Source organism: Pelobates fuscus, chromosome 12, assembly GCF_036172605.1.
Source record: "Pelobates fuscus isolate aPelFus1 chromosome 12, aPelFus1.pri, whole genome shotgun sequence".
Taxonomy (NCBI): Eukaryota; Metazoa; Chordata; class Amphibia; order Anura; family Pelobatidae; genus Pelobates; species Pelobates fuscus.
In genome coordinates, this window is record NC_086328.1 from 59709899 (window position 1) to 59726819 (window position 16921).

The following is a 16921-nucleotide window of genomic DNA, read 5'->3' on the forward strand; positions in this document are numbered from 1 at the left end:
CTAGTTGCCAAGTGGCTTGAGAGGCTCTATCTATGCTTGGCGCGAGGGGAGTTTGAGTGGCCACCGAACGTTGTGGCAGGAGGTTGGCCTCTCGGTGACAGTAACCAGAAAATAGGAAGGGGAGTGACAGGTGAGGCCCTCTCTATGATACAATGCAAGGCGGCTAGCTCACGAGTGGCCCGAGGGGTGTATGCCTCCGAGTGTGAGGCGGGGTGTTGGCCTCGCGGGACCACTAACCGAAGCATAATGCAGAGAGAAAAAAGGGGGTAATACCTATTGGGCCCTAGAACCCTAATTGCCAGTATACTATTACTATTCCAGGGAAGGTAAGAGATGAATAACTACGTGAGCAGGTGTATGTACTTGGTAGTATGGTATTGAACCTGACAATCCCTATAGGTTTTTTAGTAGTAACTGTAACCTGAATGGATAAACTGTATGGCATTAGGAAATATGGCATAGACCAAGCTTATCTTAATACGTACAGTATATGTGAAAAGTAAAGTGCAGTGATGTGTAAATATTAAACATTGTAGCCATACTGGTTAAATATGTATCAATCTTAACCCATTAAGTGCCGTATGTACAAGTGAAAATGTGGTAGGTCTCCACCTTGTATGTTGTATGTCCCCTTGCTAGGGGAAAGTCTGTTGCGTGAGCAGCGTGCTGTGAAAAATGTATGTGAACTATATTACCAGTTACGTATATACAGATGCGTCTGCTATTGTGTAATAATATATGTATTTATACCAGATGTTGATATAGTGCTTGCTATGTGAATTGTTGGATGTCTTATTGAATGGTAGGGGTCAGTGAACATGGTGTTGCAAAATGCAAGTGCACTGGAGATCTGCCGAGTGCCCTATAGGTGGCAGTGTAGTTGGATACTGATTGGTATGTGAAATGTTGTTTGTCTGTTGACCTATAGGTGTCAGTGTTTTGGTGTTTGTAAAACCCCATGAAAATTGTCAATGTACTTGACAGACCTGTAGGTGGCAGTGTTGATAGAACCACTGTTGGTCTTGATGTGAAATGTAAATTATTGTGAATTAAACCTGAAGTTGAGCCCGTGCTGGAGTTTAATTTATGGTTTATGGTTATGTTTAAAACAATCTTATGTGTAATTTATATTGGCTGGTAAATTGTATATGACATGTGAAGACAGTTTTGCTGTTAACCAGTAGGGGTCAGAAATGCTGATTGTATGTTAAAATACCCTTTAACCCCTTAAGGACCAAACTTCTGGAATAAAAGGGGATCATTACATGTCACACATATCATGTGTCCTTAAGGGGTTAATCCTACCGTTTGACAGATAGGAGTCAGTATAAAAGCGAAAATGCTGTAGTTAGTTTGTTTGCTTATGAAGTGAAATAAAGTCTGAGAAGCCTATAGTATACCGATTGACCGGTAGGGGTCAGCATGTAGGCGAAAATGCTGTGGTTAGTTGGTTTGTACATGAAGTGCCATAATGTCTGAGAAGCCTGTAGTACACTGAATGACCGGTAGGGGTCAGTGTGTAGGTGAAAATGCAGTGGTTTATTGTTTTGTACATGAAAAGCAAAAACGTCTAAGAAGCCTGTAGTACACCGAATGACTGATAGGGGTCAGTGTGTAGGTGAAAAATGCAGTGTTTTGTTGGTTTGTACATGAAATGCAATAATGTCTGAGAAGCCTGTAGTACACCAAAAGACCAGTAGGGGTCAGTGTGTAGGCGAAAAAAATAGTTGTTCGTTGATTTGTACATGAAATGCGATAATATCTAAGAAGCCTGTAGTACACCAAAAACCAGTAGGGGTCAGTGTGTAGGTGAAAATGCAGTGGTTTATTGGTTTGTATATGAAAATGCAAAAAACGTCTAAGACGCCTGTAGTACATCGAATGACCGATAGGTGTCAGTGTGTAGGTGAAAAATGCGGTGGTTTGATGGTTTGTACATGAAATGCAATAATGTCTGAGAAGCCTGTAGTACACCGAATGGCCGGTAGGGGTCAGTGTGTAGGCGAAAATGCAGTGGTTCGTTGGTTTGTACATGAAATGCGATAATGTCTAAGAAGCCTGTAGTACACTGAATGACCGGTAGGGGTCAGTGTGCAGACGAAAATGCAGTGGTTTGATGGTTTGTACATGAAATGCAATAATGTCTGAGAAGCCTGTAGTACACTGAATGACCGGTAGGGGTCAGTGTGTAGGCGAAAATGCAGTGGTTTGTTGGTTTGTACATGAAATGTGATTATGTCTAAGAAGCCTGTAGTACACCCAAAGACCGGTAGGGGGTTTAAACAAATGATATGCATGAACATGCAATAGTTTTAGAACAGACTTAGACAAAATGCAGCCGTAAAATGAGGACCTGACCCGTGAATGGTGCCGTGGGACTGATGCCTGGCGTAACGGGTAGGTCGACTTACGGTTTGTGAGTCACTTGGGCACCATCCACGGCGATGGATTGAAGAAAGAAGGTGGTAGGCCGGAAAAGCCTGTGGCTGGATTCCTGACACAGCTCTGCTTAGAAAACCTCATGGAGTAATCAGGTAAAATGGCGTCTGGATGACCCGGAAGTGGAAATCATTCTGATGCTGACCTCAAGCGATATGAGTCAGGTAAGGGGTGTCCCTTATATAGGGGAGTGATTTAATTTAAGCCCCTCCCACAAATACAGGCCAAACGGCCTTAATACATATATATATATATATATAAACACATATATAGTACCTTGCACTCAAGCTGTCCTTCAGTTCCTGCAATGAACCGGGTGCATTACCAGGGCTCCAAATATCCAAATACAAAATAGAATGGCTGCACTCACGGAATTTCTTCAGTTTAAAATATAACTTTTAATGAAATCACATAAAAATCGACGTTTCAGTCCAGCCTGTGGACTTTCATCAGGATATATCATCATTAAAAACATTGCTGTATATATAGGCATATAATCATAGTAATACACTAATTAAACAAACATGTGTAACTCACCCCAGGTGATGTGCCGGCGTCCTCCCTATCCAAGTGCGCATGTGCACCAGTGTACACGCCCCCTTCGTGACGTAATCGCGCTACGCTGCCGGCGTAGTCATGGGACCGCGGCTTAAACAAAACCCACCTCCATAATCATGTGAGCTATCACTTACACATGTGCATCACCCCAAGTGTCAATATTGTGTTGCTGGTTCGTGATCCGGTCACGTGCGCACATACGTCATTATGCCCGCCTCCAACGTGACGTCATCACGCCGCGTTTATCGGCGTTGTTATGGCAACGCGGTGTCTCTAACTTCCATAACCATGGTGATGTAAACTACCACTGTTTACAACTACACATAAAGTGAATACTAAAAAATGGATGAAATATATAAAAACTAAACTGCATGATGTGAAAGTGCTAAGTGAGAAAATTATCCTACTTACATATAAACCATCTAGTGCATAATATTAAGGCAATTGTAAATTGCTACTATAGTGCTTCCCAGCACTCCTGCATAGAAACAACGTGTCATTAGGCCTCCATTATAGAGGTCCGTGCATATGAATACTGTATGTATTTAAAGTGACAAGTGCAAAAAAATATAAAACAACCAAACAAAAGTGAATATCAAAGTGTCAACGTAAAAACACATAATGATCCTATCTAGTATACATATCAGCACATCAATTTATATTAAAATATATTAGATAGCTTGACAATACGAATGGATGGTACTAGGCACTCATGGTACCTGGGGATTATATATGGATTTACCTAAACTCATACGTAAATGAGTACTCAGATAACATGTATATATCTTTTTATCAAAAAAAGGTTATTGCTATTAGCATTATCATGTACTTACTGTACCATAAGTCCCTGACTTCTGCCACCATTCGCATGTCGGCACTTAAAATAAAAAAACATCAATGCATGAAGTTTAAACATAAAAATATTTGGAGCAAGTAACCCAGAGCAATAGAATATCATTATTGTGATTCACAGAAACGAGTATAATGGTAATGATTCATTTAACCCTTTAGGTGAAACAGTATCTAATTCATGAATCCAGAAAGCCTCTTTATTGAGAAGTATCTTTCCCCGATCACCCCCTCTTCTCGACAATGGGATATGGTCAATTGCCACAAATTTTAATGTGGTCAAGGGGTGTCCAAACTCTAAGAAGTGTTTTGCCACTGGTTTGTCTGTTCGACCATCCCTGTAGGCCAGTCGGATACTGGAGCGATGCCCCCTGATGCGTTCACAAATGGCAGTTTCAGTTTTGCCAATATAACACAGGCCACATGGGCAATTCAGCTTATATATCACGTGCGTTGTTTTGCACGTTATTGTAAACCTGATGGTATAGATTTTATTGCTATGTGGGTTATTGAATTGTTTGGCCGGAATCATATGACTGCATGTGACGCATCCAAGGCATCTAACTGATCCCCTTATCTGTTCTTTAGATGTACCATGGTAACTCGCTACGGGATCCGTGCGCACTAGCAAGTCCTTTAAATTTTGATTTCTTTTAAAACAGATTAATGGTGCTTTTTTAAATTCCTTTGGCAATGTTGTATCACTTGTCAGGATTCTCCAGTTTTTCTTGACCGACGCTGCTACTTGTGGTGACACGGGTTGATACATCATGGGAAAAACTAGTTGTGTAGACTCCTGTTCCTTCCTCTCGTCGGCGCGTGCACTCTGTGCTTCTTGAAGCGCTCTGTCGAGAATACGGCTACTGTAGCCTCTTTGTAAGAATCTGGTCTTCATTTCTAAAAGTTGATTTCCCATGATTTGAGTATCCGAGTTGTTTCTAATCACTCTCAAAAACTGTGCCTTTGGTAGCGAGTCCTTGAGGGCTTTTGGATGTGCACTCTGGTAATGCAAGGTAGTGTTTCTATCTGTTGGTTTCGTGTAAAGTGAATACTGCAAACTTGTTTCTCCCACCTCAATCTGGAGATCCAAGTAATGTATTTTATCACTGCTTATCTCTGCCGTAAACCTAACTGGTGATGGTAGTTGGTTAAGGTTCTCAAACATCTCTTCTGCATCCTCTCTTGATTTATTCCATATAATAAGCAGGTCATCTATAAATCTATGGTATGATGTAATACTGTTACCATATCGTTCTAAAATATGTATTTCTTCATAGATGAACATGTACGCGTTAGCGTACATGGGTGCCATGGGTGACCCCATTGAAGTTCCTGCTATTTGGAGGTACCACTTGTCTTCAAATCTGAAGTAATTATTCTGAAGTACAAAGGTTCCAGCACAAACTCTATGGGCGGGCCTCTATATACTGTAGATCGTACCAATACTTGTCGCATGGCTTCTACGCCTTCTTCATGCGGTATAATAGTATATAGGCTTTGTACATCCATAGTGATAAGTATGGGTTTGTGCTCCTCAAAATGAATCTCTTTGATGTTCGAGATGAGAGATGGAGTATCTTTGATGCAGGTATGCAGTTGTCTTACTGGGTCCTGAAAGAGGTGGTCTAGCCACTTGGCAATAGGCTCTAAAGCGCCCCCTATTGCCGAAACTATAGGGCGGCCTGGTGGTTGGTTTGCGTTCTTGTGAATTTTAGGGATCGTATATATGATGGGCGTGCGTGGATGTTGCCTAGCCAGGTACTGTCGCAACTTTAAATCAATATGGCCTGCCATTAGGCCCATATTCAGAATATCATCAATCTTATTTTGAATACTCCTAGTCGGATCCCCTTCCAGTAGCTTGTATGTATTCCGGTCAGCTAATTGGGATTTTAATTCTGTGGCGTAATAGGTATAATCCAACACCACAATACCTCCTCCTTTATCTGCTGAACGTATTATTATTGAGGGGTCTTCAGCCAACTTTTTGATGATCATTCTCTGTTGTTTTGTTACGTTCTGTTTCCTTTTAGTATCCTGCTGCATATATCCAATTGCATCCTGATTCACAACCGACAAGAAGGTTTTAATGGAGGCTTTATTTGATACTGGGTCGAAGTTGGATTTCTTCTGGAATGTCCCTCCAGTGCCATCTGTATTGTTTTCTGTAATTGTACGTGGGGCTGAAAAAAAATCTTTTAATCTCATTGTTCTCCCAAATTTATGCAGTTCAATCTTCCACTTGAACTGGTCCGGCCTTGATGTTGGCACAAACGATAGACCCCTACTAAGGAGGTCTATTTCAGCTGCATCCAAAGGCCTGTGGGACAAATTAAATATGGGGACTATCTCCTGAACGGTGGTTTCCCCAGTGCTCCCCTTCTTCCCTTTATGCCCCCTCCTTGTTCTAGATCTCCGCTTCCTCTGTCCTGGCTCCTTGTTACTGCACCACTCCCCGTGGTGTCTAAAAAAGGTGCTGTATGGCTCTGTTGTTGAGTATCTGTATCTGAGGCTGACTCACCCGAAGTTATATCAATAGTATGAATTGGAGGACGCTGTATCCTCCTACGCTGCCTCCTGGGTCTCTGAGTATTCATCCTACCGGTCAGCCACCCATAAACTCTGTGATCCAAGTAGTCCTGAGTTACTCTTTCAAACTTCTGCTTCTTGAATCGTATTAAATCTGTCTTGTATTTTAGGATTTCCTCCTTGAGTTTATGCACCGATTTGATACCCTCCGACGATGCCAGTAGTACAGCATGTTCGGTTTCTAGTTGAGTAATCTTCAAGTTGGTGTCTATTAAATCTGTTTTAACGTCTTTGATAATGATAAGCATAAGGTCCAGAGACGCCTTATTAAGGACATGAGTCCAGTCCCTGCAAACAGTTGCTTTTGCACTTGTCACTTTATTTTTTTGCACTTGTCACTTTAAATACATACAGTATTCATATGCACGGACCTCTATAATGGAGGCCTAATGACACGTTGTTTCTATGCAGGAGTGCTGGGAAGCACTATAGTAGCAATTTACAATTGCCTTAATATTATGCACTAGATGGTTTATATGTAAGTAGGATAATTTTCTCACTTAGCACTTTCACATCATGCAGTTTAGTTTTTATATATTTCATCCATTTTTTAGTATTCACTTTATGTGTAGTTGTAAACAGTGGTAGTTTACATCACCATGGTGATGGAAGTTAGAGACACTGCGTTGCCATAACAACGCCGATAAACGCGGCGTGATGACGTCACGTTGGAGGCGGGCATAATGACGTATGTGCGCACGTGACCGGATCACGAACCAGCCTATATATACAGCAATGTTTTTAATGATGATATATCCTGATGAAAGTCCACAGGCTGGACTGAAACGTCGATTTTTATGTGATTTCATTAAAAGTTATATTTTAAACTGAAGAAATTCCGTGAGTGCAGCCATTCTATTTTGTATTTATATATATATATATATATATATATATATATATATATATATAAACTCAATCATCTGGGGTGGCAAGACATAACCTTACATATTACATGTGACAATATATGGCGCAATGACTTATGGGGCTGGCATAGATTTTTTTTTTCCAGGGCTGCTTTGGATCCCCAGTCCGGCCCTGTGTGTCTCCATGCAGGAACAGGCATATAAGATGGTACGCCACACCGGTAAAGCTTTGCAGAATGAATATAATATCCACAGATTTATGTTGGAGAGGCTGTGGCCAAAAGGGGACTGATTATCACATGTGGTGGGATTGCCCAGAGGCACAAAAATACTGGAAACAGATTGCGGACCTGCTGCGGGATATCTTTGACAGAGAGGTTCGCCTGGACCCCTGGGTCTTACTCCTGGCCAGGTCTATGGATAACTGGACTAGAACTGAACAGAAATGAATACTTAAGGTAAACTTAGCTGCTAGGAGGGCGTTGGCACAGGTCTGGCTGCAGAGAGGGATCCCCTCGCTAGACCTGGTTATACAAAAAATTAGAGATAATTTCTTGATGGACAAATTAACAGCACAGGTCCGAGGTACTTTGTCTAAATTCGAAAAGGTCTGGGGCCCATGGGTGGATAGCAAAGTTGGCGGCTAGGAGATCTATACCAATTTTTGACTCGCCCACTCTACGCTTCCGCAGGGGGGCGATTGGAACTTGCAGACTACCCTCGCGAGTTAGTCCTCTACATTATCGTTGCACTGTTGCTTACCATTATGGAACCCCTTTGTGATAGGGTCGTGTAGTCCTACCATAGTCATGGCGATTGACTCCCTGGTTCCTCTTTTTCCCCTCCCCCCTTCTATCCCTTCTCCCTCCCTTTCTCTCCTCCCTCTTTCCTTCTCAGAAGTTTTGTATACTTCTACCATTCCTAACATCACTTTCTTCTCGGATCTGACCGGTACTTGCATCTTAAACTCACCGAGTATGTGGGCATAATTTTTCAATAGGTCGAGTCACAGGTGGTAATAACAGGAAACTGGAGGCACTATGCTGGAGGATCTGTGAGCGGTGCTAGCTCTCTCAAACGATACGAGCCCACCTGTGCTCTATATAAGTCACTAAACATGGGCGCTGTATGAAAAGGTCCTGCACACACTGGTTGGTCAGATCCTCGTCATTTTAATTTTAATTTTAATTTTATCTAAAAACCTGGCGGGACACCAATGGAGAACGGGCTATGGCAGTTTGTACACAACAGCCTCATACACTGGAAGAATTACTTTGTATACTATGCTCGTTTATTTCACTTGTGCACTTTTGGATGTATATTCAGTTCTTTGTGTCTAACTGCATTACTATGTTTGTATTCATGTGGTGTTTTGCCTTGAAATAAATAAAGAATAAAAAAAATAAATAATTAACATCTTACCGGTAATAAATAAATTATTTTTTTGTAAATCTTTTATTAAGAGATTTTCAATAGAGAAACGAGAAACAAAGAGTGAGGCTCGCAGGCCTCCAGGTATAACAGTGTGGCATATTATGATATACAGTATTCAACAGTTTCGTACACCTGACATAAAGGTGCGATACAGAGCATGTGGAACCTTTTAAGACATCGTGCAGTGCGAGACTTAGAAGATGTTACAGGTGTATCAGTGGAGTGTGTTATCATAGTATGGTGGTGTTTTCCTTATTATCAGATTCGGTTAAGGGCATAACGTGTGTCCGCTGGCTACACTCGAGGTACCCTGCATGTCCTTTTGCGCGATCCCATACCTCGTACGTGTACAATAAGTATGGTTCCTATAGGTCAGTGTCGTGTTCGGATAAGGTGGGGGGAAAGATAGTTGGTGTGGAGAGAAGAGATGAAAAGGGAAGAAAGGATACAGGAGTTCAGAAGAGTCCCTCCTTGGTGTCCGCAATTCCTCGTCTTAGCTGAGTGTGTAGGTATCTGGTACACGTTGATCGATAGTTGTACCAACGTGTTGTGTTGGGCTGAGTTGAGTGTGTGGGGTGAAGCAGTCAAGTCTGCCGTTGGGCTATCGTCTCCTGTTAACGGAAGGTAATTAAATAAATTAACGTTAATTTTAAAGAATGGAAAAACCTGGAAATCTCCTGGTTAGGGAAAATAAATACATTAAAAGCATATATTGTACCGAAATTTTCATATATTGTGAGAATGATCCCTTTAAAAATCCCTGACAGTTGGTTAGAACTAATCCCGTCATCATTTACCAAATTTATTTGGTCAGGTAAAAAACCCAGATTAAAAAAATATATTATGTCTAGGTGAAAAAATGAAGGAGGTATGAGTATTCCAATTATCCAAGACATTGCACAAGCCAGCCTATTAGCACATGTTCTAAAAGTAAACAAGGAAGATTCTATAATTCAGAATTGGTATAAAAGAGAACAGATCTTGACTTTGGGAGAAAGGGATTATAAATCCCTTTTATGGTCCATAGATAAAGAAACAGATCAATATATTAAAAATTCCAAATCACTGATAGTTCAACAAATTTTCCCCACCTGGTCTCAATTTAAAAAAAATAAAATAGGCCTAAAAATGAAGGTAATTCCTGGTATAAATCTAAATACTCTATCAAATTTAATGACAGATATAAATCTGGAAACATGGATCCTTAAGGGTATGGAAAAGATATCTAACATCCTGACAGGACGTACATGAAAACCTTTTGAACAACTTTAAATTGAATATGATATCTCATCTACCGAATGGTTTAACTATATAAGGGCAATATCCTTTTCAAAAACATTTTTGAGATTTAATCTTCTTGAAACTCCAGTCAAGCTTCTTTTAGATATGTACGAACAATCAGACTATACTCATCTAACCAATAAATGTAAAAAATTAATCTATAACGCTCAGATCAAATCAATTCCCTCGGCAATTATTAAATGGAATTATGATTTGAAAATATACATAACTGTGAAAAAATGGAATAACTCCCACAACACGTTATACAAAGCTTGCACTGTTTGAACATACATGAAACACACTATAAGATGCTAAACAGATGGTATAGAACTCCTCAAAAAATAGCAAAAATGTATCACACAGTCGTCCCCCCAACTGCTGGAGATGTACTGAATCAACTGCAGATTTTAAACATATTTGGTGGGACTGTCCGATATTTAGACCCCTATAGGAGACAACAAACCAATATTTGTCAACCTTATTGGAACAGAAGTTTAAACTGACTACTAGTGATGTCGCGAACACAAAATTTTCTGTTCGCGAATGGCGAACGGGAACTTCCGCAAACATTCGTGAACCGGGCGAACCGCAATTGACTTCAATGGGCAGGCGAATTTTAAAACCCACAGGGACTGTTTCTGGCCACAAACTGATGGAAAAGTTGTTTGAAGGGGACTAACACCTTGACTGTGGCATGCCGGAGGGGGATCCATGGCAAAACTCCCATGGAAAATTACACAGTTGATGCAGAGTCTGGTTTTAATCCATAAAGGGCAGAAATCACCTAACATTCCTAAATCGCAATGGATATGGATTGACACCTGACATATGACATATTGACACCTAGACATATGGATTGACACCTTAACATATGGATTGACACCTGTCCTCAGAGACCCTGATACACACTGACACAGAGCAGAATAGGGACTGTTCCCCTTACATAGGGTCACTTGGCAGGTATGGATTGACACCTGTCCTCAAAGCCCATGATACACACTGACACAGAGCAGAATAGACTGTTCCCCATCCTCAGAGACCATGATACACACTATCACAGAGCAGAATAGGGACTGTTCCCCCTACATAGGGTCACTTGGCAAATATGGATTGACAACTGTCCTCAAAGCCCCTGATACACACTGACAAAGAGCAGAATAGAGACTGTTCCACTTACATAGGGTCACTTGGTAGATATGTATTGACACCTGTCCTCAAAGCCCCTGATACACACTGACAAAGAGCAGAATAGAGACTGTTCCTCGTCCTCAGAGACCATGATACACACTGACACAGAGCAGAATAGAGACCGGAGGTCTAGTAGCGTGGACACCCAGCACAGGTCGTTCTCCTTCAGCCTTTTTATACGAGGGTCCCTCAACAGGCACAACAGCATGAAAGATCCCATTTGCACAAGGTTGATTGCCGAGCTACTCATTTCCCGTTGTTCCTCCTCACACAGAGCAGAATAGGGACTGTTCCCCCTACATAGGGTCACTTGGCAGATATGGATTGACACCTGTCCTCAAAGCCCCTGATACACACTGACAAAGAGCAGAATAGAGACTGTTCCCCGTCATCAAAGCCCCTGATACACACTGACACAGAGCAGAATAGAGACTGTTCCCCGTCCTCAGAGACCATGATACACACTGACACAGAGCAGAATAGAGACCGGGTTCTAGTAGCGTGGACACCCAGCACAGGTCGTTCTCTTTCAGCCTTTTTATACAAGGGTCCCTCAACAGGCACGACAGCATGAAAGACCACATTTGCACAAGGTTGGATGCCGAGCTACTCATTTCCCGTTCCTCCTCCTCACACAGAGTAGAATAGAGACTGTTACCCATCCTCAGAGACCATGATACACACTGACACAGAGCAGAATAGAGACTGGTCCCCGTCCTCAAAGCCCCTTATACACACTAACACAGAGCAGAATAGAGACTGTTCCCCGTCCTCAGAGACCATGATACACACTGACACAGAGCAGAATAGAGACCGGGGGTCTAGTAGCGTGGACACCCAGCACAGGTCGTTCTCCTTCAGCCTTTTTATACGAGGGTCCCTCAACAGGCACGACAGCATGAAAGACCACATTTGCACAAGGTTGGATGCCGAGCTACTCATTCCCGTTGTTCTTCCTCCTCACACAGAGCAGAATTGGGACTGTTCCCCCTACATAGGGTCACTTGGCAGATATGGATTGACACCTGTCCTCAAAGCCCCTGATACATACTGACAAAGAGCAGAATAGAGATTGTTCCCCCTCCTCAGAGACCATGATACACACTGACACAGAGCAGAATAGAGACTGTTCCCCGTCCTCAGAGACCATGATACACACTGACACAGAGCAGGATAGGGACTGTTCCCCCTACATAGGGTCACTTGGCAGGTATGGATTGACACTTGTCCTCAAAGCCCCTGATACACACTGACACAGAGCAAAATAGAGACTGTTCCCCGTCCTCAGAGACCATGATACACACTGACACAGAGCAGAATAGAGACTGTTCCCCCTACATAGGGTCACTTGGCAGGTATGGATTGACACCTGTCGTCAAAGCCCCTGATACACACTGACAAAGAGCAGAATAGAGACTGTTCCCCGTCATCAAAGCCCCTGATACACACTGACACAGAGCAGAATAGAGACTGTTCCCCGTCCTCAGAGACCATTATACACACTGACACAGAGCAGAATAGAGACCGGGTTCTAGTAGCGTGGACACCCAGCACAGGTCGTTCTCTTTCAGCCTTTTTATACAAGGGTCCCTCAACAGGCACGACAGCATGAAAGACCACATTTGCACAAGGTTGGATGCCGAGCTACTCATTTCCCGTTCCTCCTCCTCACACAGAGTAGAATAGAGACAGTTACCCATCCTCAGAGACCATGATACACACTGACACAGAGCAGAATAGAGACTGTTCCCCGTCCTCAAAGCCCCTTATACACACTAACACAGAGCAGAATAGAGACTGTTCCCCGTCCTCAGAGACCATGATACACACTGACACAGAGCAGAATAGAGACCGGGGGTCTAGTAGCGTGGACACCCAGCACAGGTCGTTCTCCTTCAGCCTTTTTATACGAGGGTCCCTCAACAGGCACGACAGCATGAAAGACCACATTTGCACAAGGTTGGATGCCGAGCTACTCATTTCCCGTTGTTCTTCCTCCTCACACAGAGCAGAATCGGGACTGTTCCCCCTACATAGGGTCACTTGGCAGATATGGATTGACACCTGTCCTCAAAGCACCTGATACACACTGACAAAGAGCAGAATAGAGACTGTTCACCGTCCTCAGAGACCATGATACACACTGACACAGAGCAGAATAGAGACTGTTCCCCGTCCTCAGAGTCCATGATACACACTGACACAGAGCAGAATAGGGACTGTTCCCCCTACATAGGGTCACTTTGCAGGCATGGATTGACACCTGTCCTCAAAGCCCCTGATACACACTGACACAGAGCAGAATAGAGACTGTTCCCCGTCCTCAGAGACCATGATACACACTGACACAGAGCAGAATAGAGACTGTTCCCCCTACATAGGGTCACTTGGCAGGTATGGATTGACACCTGTCCTCAAAGCCCCTGATACACACTGACAAATAGCAGAATAGAGACTGTTCCCTGTCCTCAAAGCCCCTGATACACACTGACACAGAGCAGAATAGAGACTGTTCCCCGTCCTCAGAGACCATGATACACACTGACACAGAGCAGAATAGAGACCGGGGGTCTAGTAGCGTGGACACCCAGCACAGGTCGTTCTCCTTCAGCCTTTTTATACGAGGGTCCCTCAACAGGCACGACAGCATGAAAGACCCCATTTGCACAAGGTTGGATGCCGAGCTACTCATTTCCCGTTGTTCCTCCTCCTCACACAGGTTGGATGCCGAGCTACTCATTTCCCGTTGTTCCTCCTCCTCACACAGAGCAGAATCGGGACTGTTCCCCCTACATAGGGTCACTTGGCAGATATGGATTGACACCTGTCCTCAAAGCCCCTGATACACACTGACAAAGAGCAGAATAGAGACTGTTCCCCATCCTCAGTGACCATGATACACACTGACACAGAGCAGAATAGAGACTGTTTCCCGTCCTCAGAGACCATGATACACACTGACACAGAGCAGGATAGGGACTGTTCCCCCTACATAGGGTCACTTGGCAGGTATGGATTGACACTTGTCCTCAAAGCCCCTGATACACACTGACACAGAGCAAAATAGAGACTGTTCCCCGTCCTCAGAGACCATGATACACACTGACACAGAGCAGAATAGAGACTGTTCCCCCTACATAGGGTCACTTGGCAGGTATGGATTGACACCTGTCGTCAAAGCCCCTGATACACACTGACAAAGAGCAGAATAGAGACTGTTCCCCGTCATCAAAGCCCCTGATACACACTGACACAGAGCAGAATAGAGACTGTTCCCCGTCCTCAGAGACCATGATACACACTGACACAGAGCAGAATAGAGACCCGGTTCTAGTAGCGTGGACACCCAGCACAGGTCGTTCTCCTTCAGCCTTTTTATACGAGGGTCCCTCAACAGGCACGACAGCATGAAAGACCACATTTGCACAAGGTTGGATGCCGAGCTACTCATTTCCCGTTGTTCTTCCTCCTCACACAGAGCAGAATTGGGACTGTTCCCCCTACATAGGGTCACTTGGCAGATATGGATTGACACCTGTCCTCAAAGCCCCTGATACATACTGACAAAGAGCAGAATAGAGACTGTTCCCCGTCCTCAGAGACCATGATACACACTGACACAGAGCAGAATAGAGACTGTTCCCCGTCCTCAGAGACCATGATACACACTGACACAGAGCAGAATAGGGACTGTTCCTCCTACATAGGGTCACTTGGCAAGTATGGATTGACACCTGTCCTCAAAGCCCCTGATACACACTGACACAGAGCAGAATAGAGACTGTTCCCCGTCCTCAGAGACCATGATACACACTGACACAGAGCAGAATAGAGACTGTTCCCCGTCCTCAGAGACCATGATACACACTGACACAGAGCAGAATAGGGACTGTTCCCCCTACATAGGGTCACTTGGCAGGTATGGATTGACACCTGTCCTCAAAGCCCCTGATACACACTGACACAGAGCAGAATAGAGACTGTTCCCCGTCCTCAGAGACCATGATACACACTGACACAGAGCAGAATAGAGACTGTTCCCCGTCCTCAGAGACCATGATACACACTGACACAGAGCAGAATAGAGACTGTTACCCGTCCTCAAAGCCCCTGATACACACTGACACAGAGCAGAATAGAGACTGTTCCCCGTCCTCAGAGACCATAATACACACTGACACAGAGCAGAATAGAGACCGGGGGGCTAGTTGCGTGGACACCCAGCACAGGTCGTTCTCCTTCAGCCTTTTTATACGAGGGTCCCTCAACAGGCACGACAGCATGAAAGACCACATTTGCACAAGGTTGGATGCCGAGCTACTCATTTCCTGTTCCTCCTCCTCACACAGAGTAGACTAGAGACTGTTCCCCGTCCTCATAGACCATGATACACACTAACACAGAGCAGAATAGAGACCGGGGGTCTAGTAGCGTGGACACCCAGCACAGGTCATTCTCCTTCAGCCTTTTTATACGAGGGTCCCTCCTCAGGCACAACAGCATGAAATACCCCATTTGCACAAGGTTGGATGCCGAGCTACTCATTTCCCGTTGTTCTTCCTCCTCACACAGAGCAGAATTTGGACTGTTCCCCCTACATAAGGTCACTTGGCAGATATGGATTGACACCTGTCCTCAAAGCCCCTGATACATACTGACAAAGAGCAGAATAGAGACTGTTCCCCGTCCTCAGAGACCATGATACACACTGACACAGAGCAGAATAGAGACTGTTCACCGTCCTCAGAGACCATGATACACACTGACACAGAGCAGAATAGGGACTGTTCCCCCTACATAGGGTCACTTGGCAGGTATGGATTGACACCTGTCCTCAAAGCCCCTGATACACACTGACACAGAGCAGAATAGAGACTGTTCCCCGTCCTCAGAGACCATGATACACACTGACACAGAGCAGAATAGAGACTGTTCCCCGTCCTCAGAGACCATGATACACACTGACACAGAGCAGAATAGGAACTGTTCCCCCTACATAGGGTCACTTGGCAGGTATGGATTGACACCTGTCCTCAAAGCCCCTGATACACACTGACGAAGAGCAGAATAGAGACTGTTCCCCGTCCTCAAAGCCCCTGATACACACTGACACAGAGCAGAATAGAGACTGTTCCCTGTCCTCAGAGACCATGATACACACTGACACAGAGCAGAATAGAGACTGTTTCCCGTCCTCAGAGACCATGATACACACTGACACAGAGCAGGATAGGGACTGTTCCCCCTACATAGGGTCACTTGGCAGGTTTGGATTGACACTTGTCCTCAAAGCCCCTGATACACACAGACACAGAGCAAAATAGAGACTGTTCCCCGTCCTCAGAGACCATGATACACACTGACACAGAGCAGAATAGAGACTGTTCCCCCTACATAGGGTCACTTGGCAGGTATGGATTGACACCTGTCCTCAAAGCCCCTGATACACACTGACAAAGAGCAGAATAGAGACTGTTCCCCGTCATCAAAGCCCCTGATACACACTGACACAGAGCAGAATAGAGACTGTTCCCCGTCCTCAGAGACCATGATACACACTGACACAGAGCAGAATAGAGACCGGGTTCTAGTAGCGTGGACACCCAGCACAGGTCGTTCTCCTTCAGCCTTTTTATACAAGGGTCACTCAACAGGCACGACAGCATGAAAGACCACATTTGCACAAGGTTGGATGCCGAGCTACTCATTTCCCGTTCCTC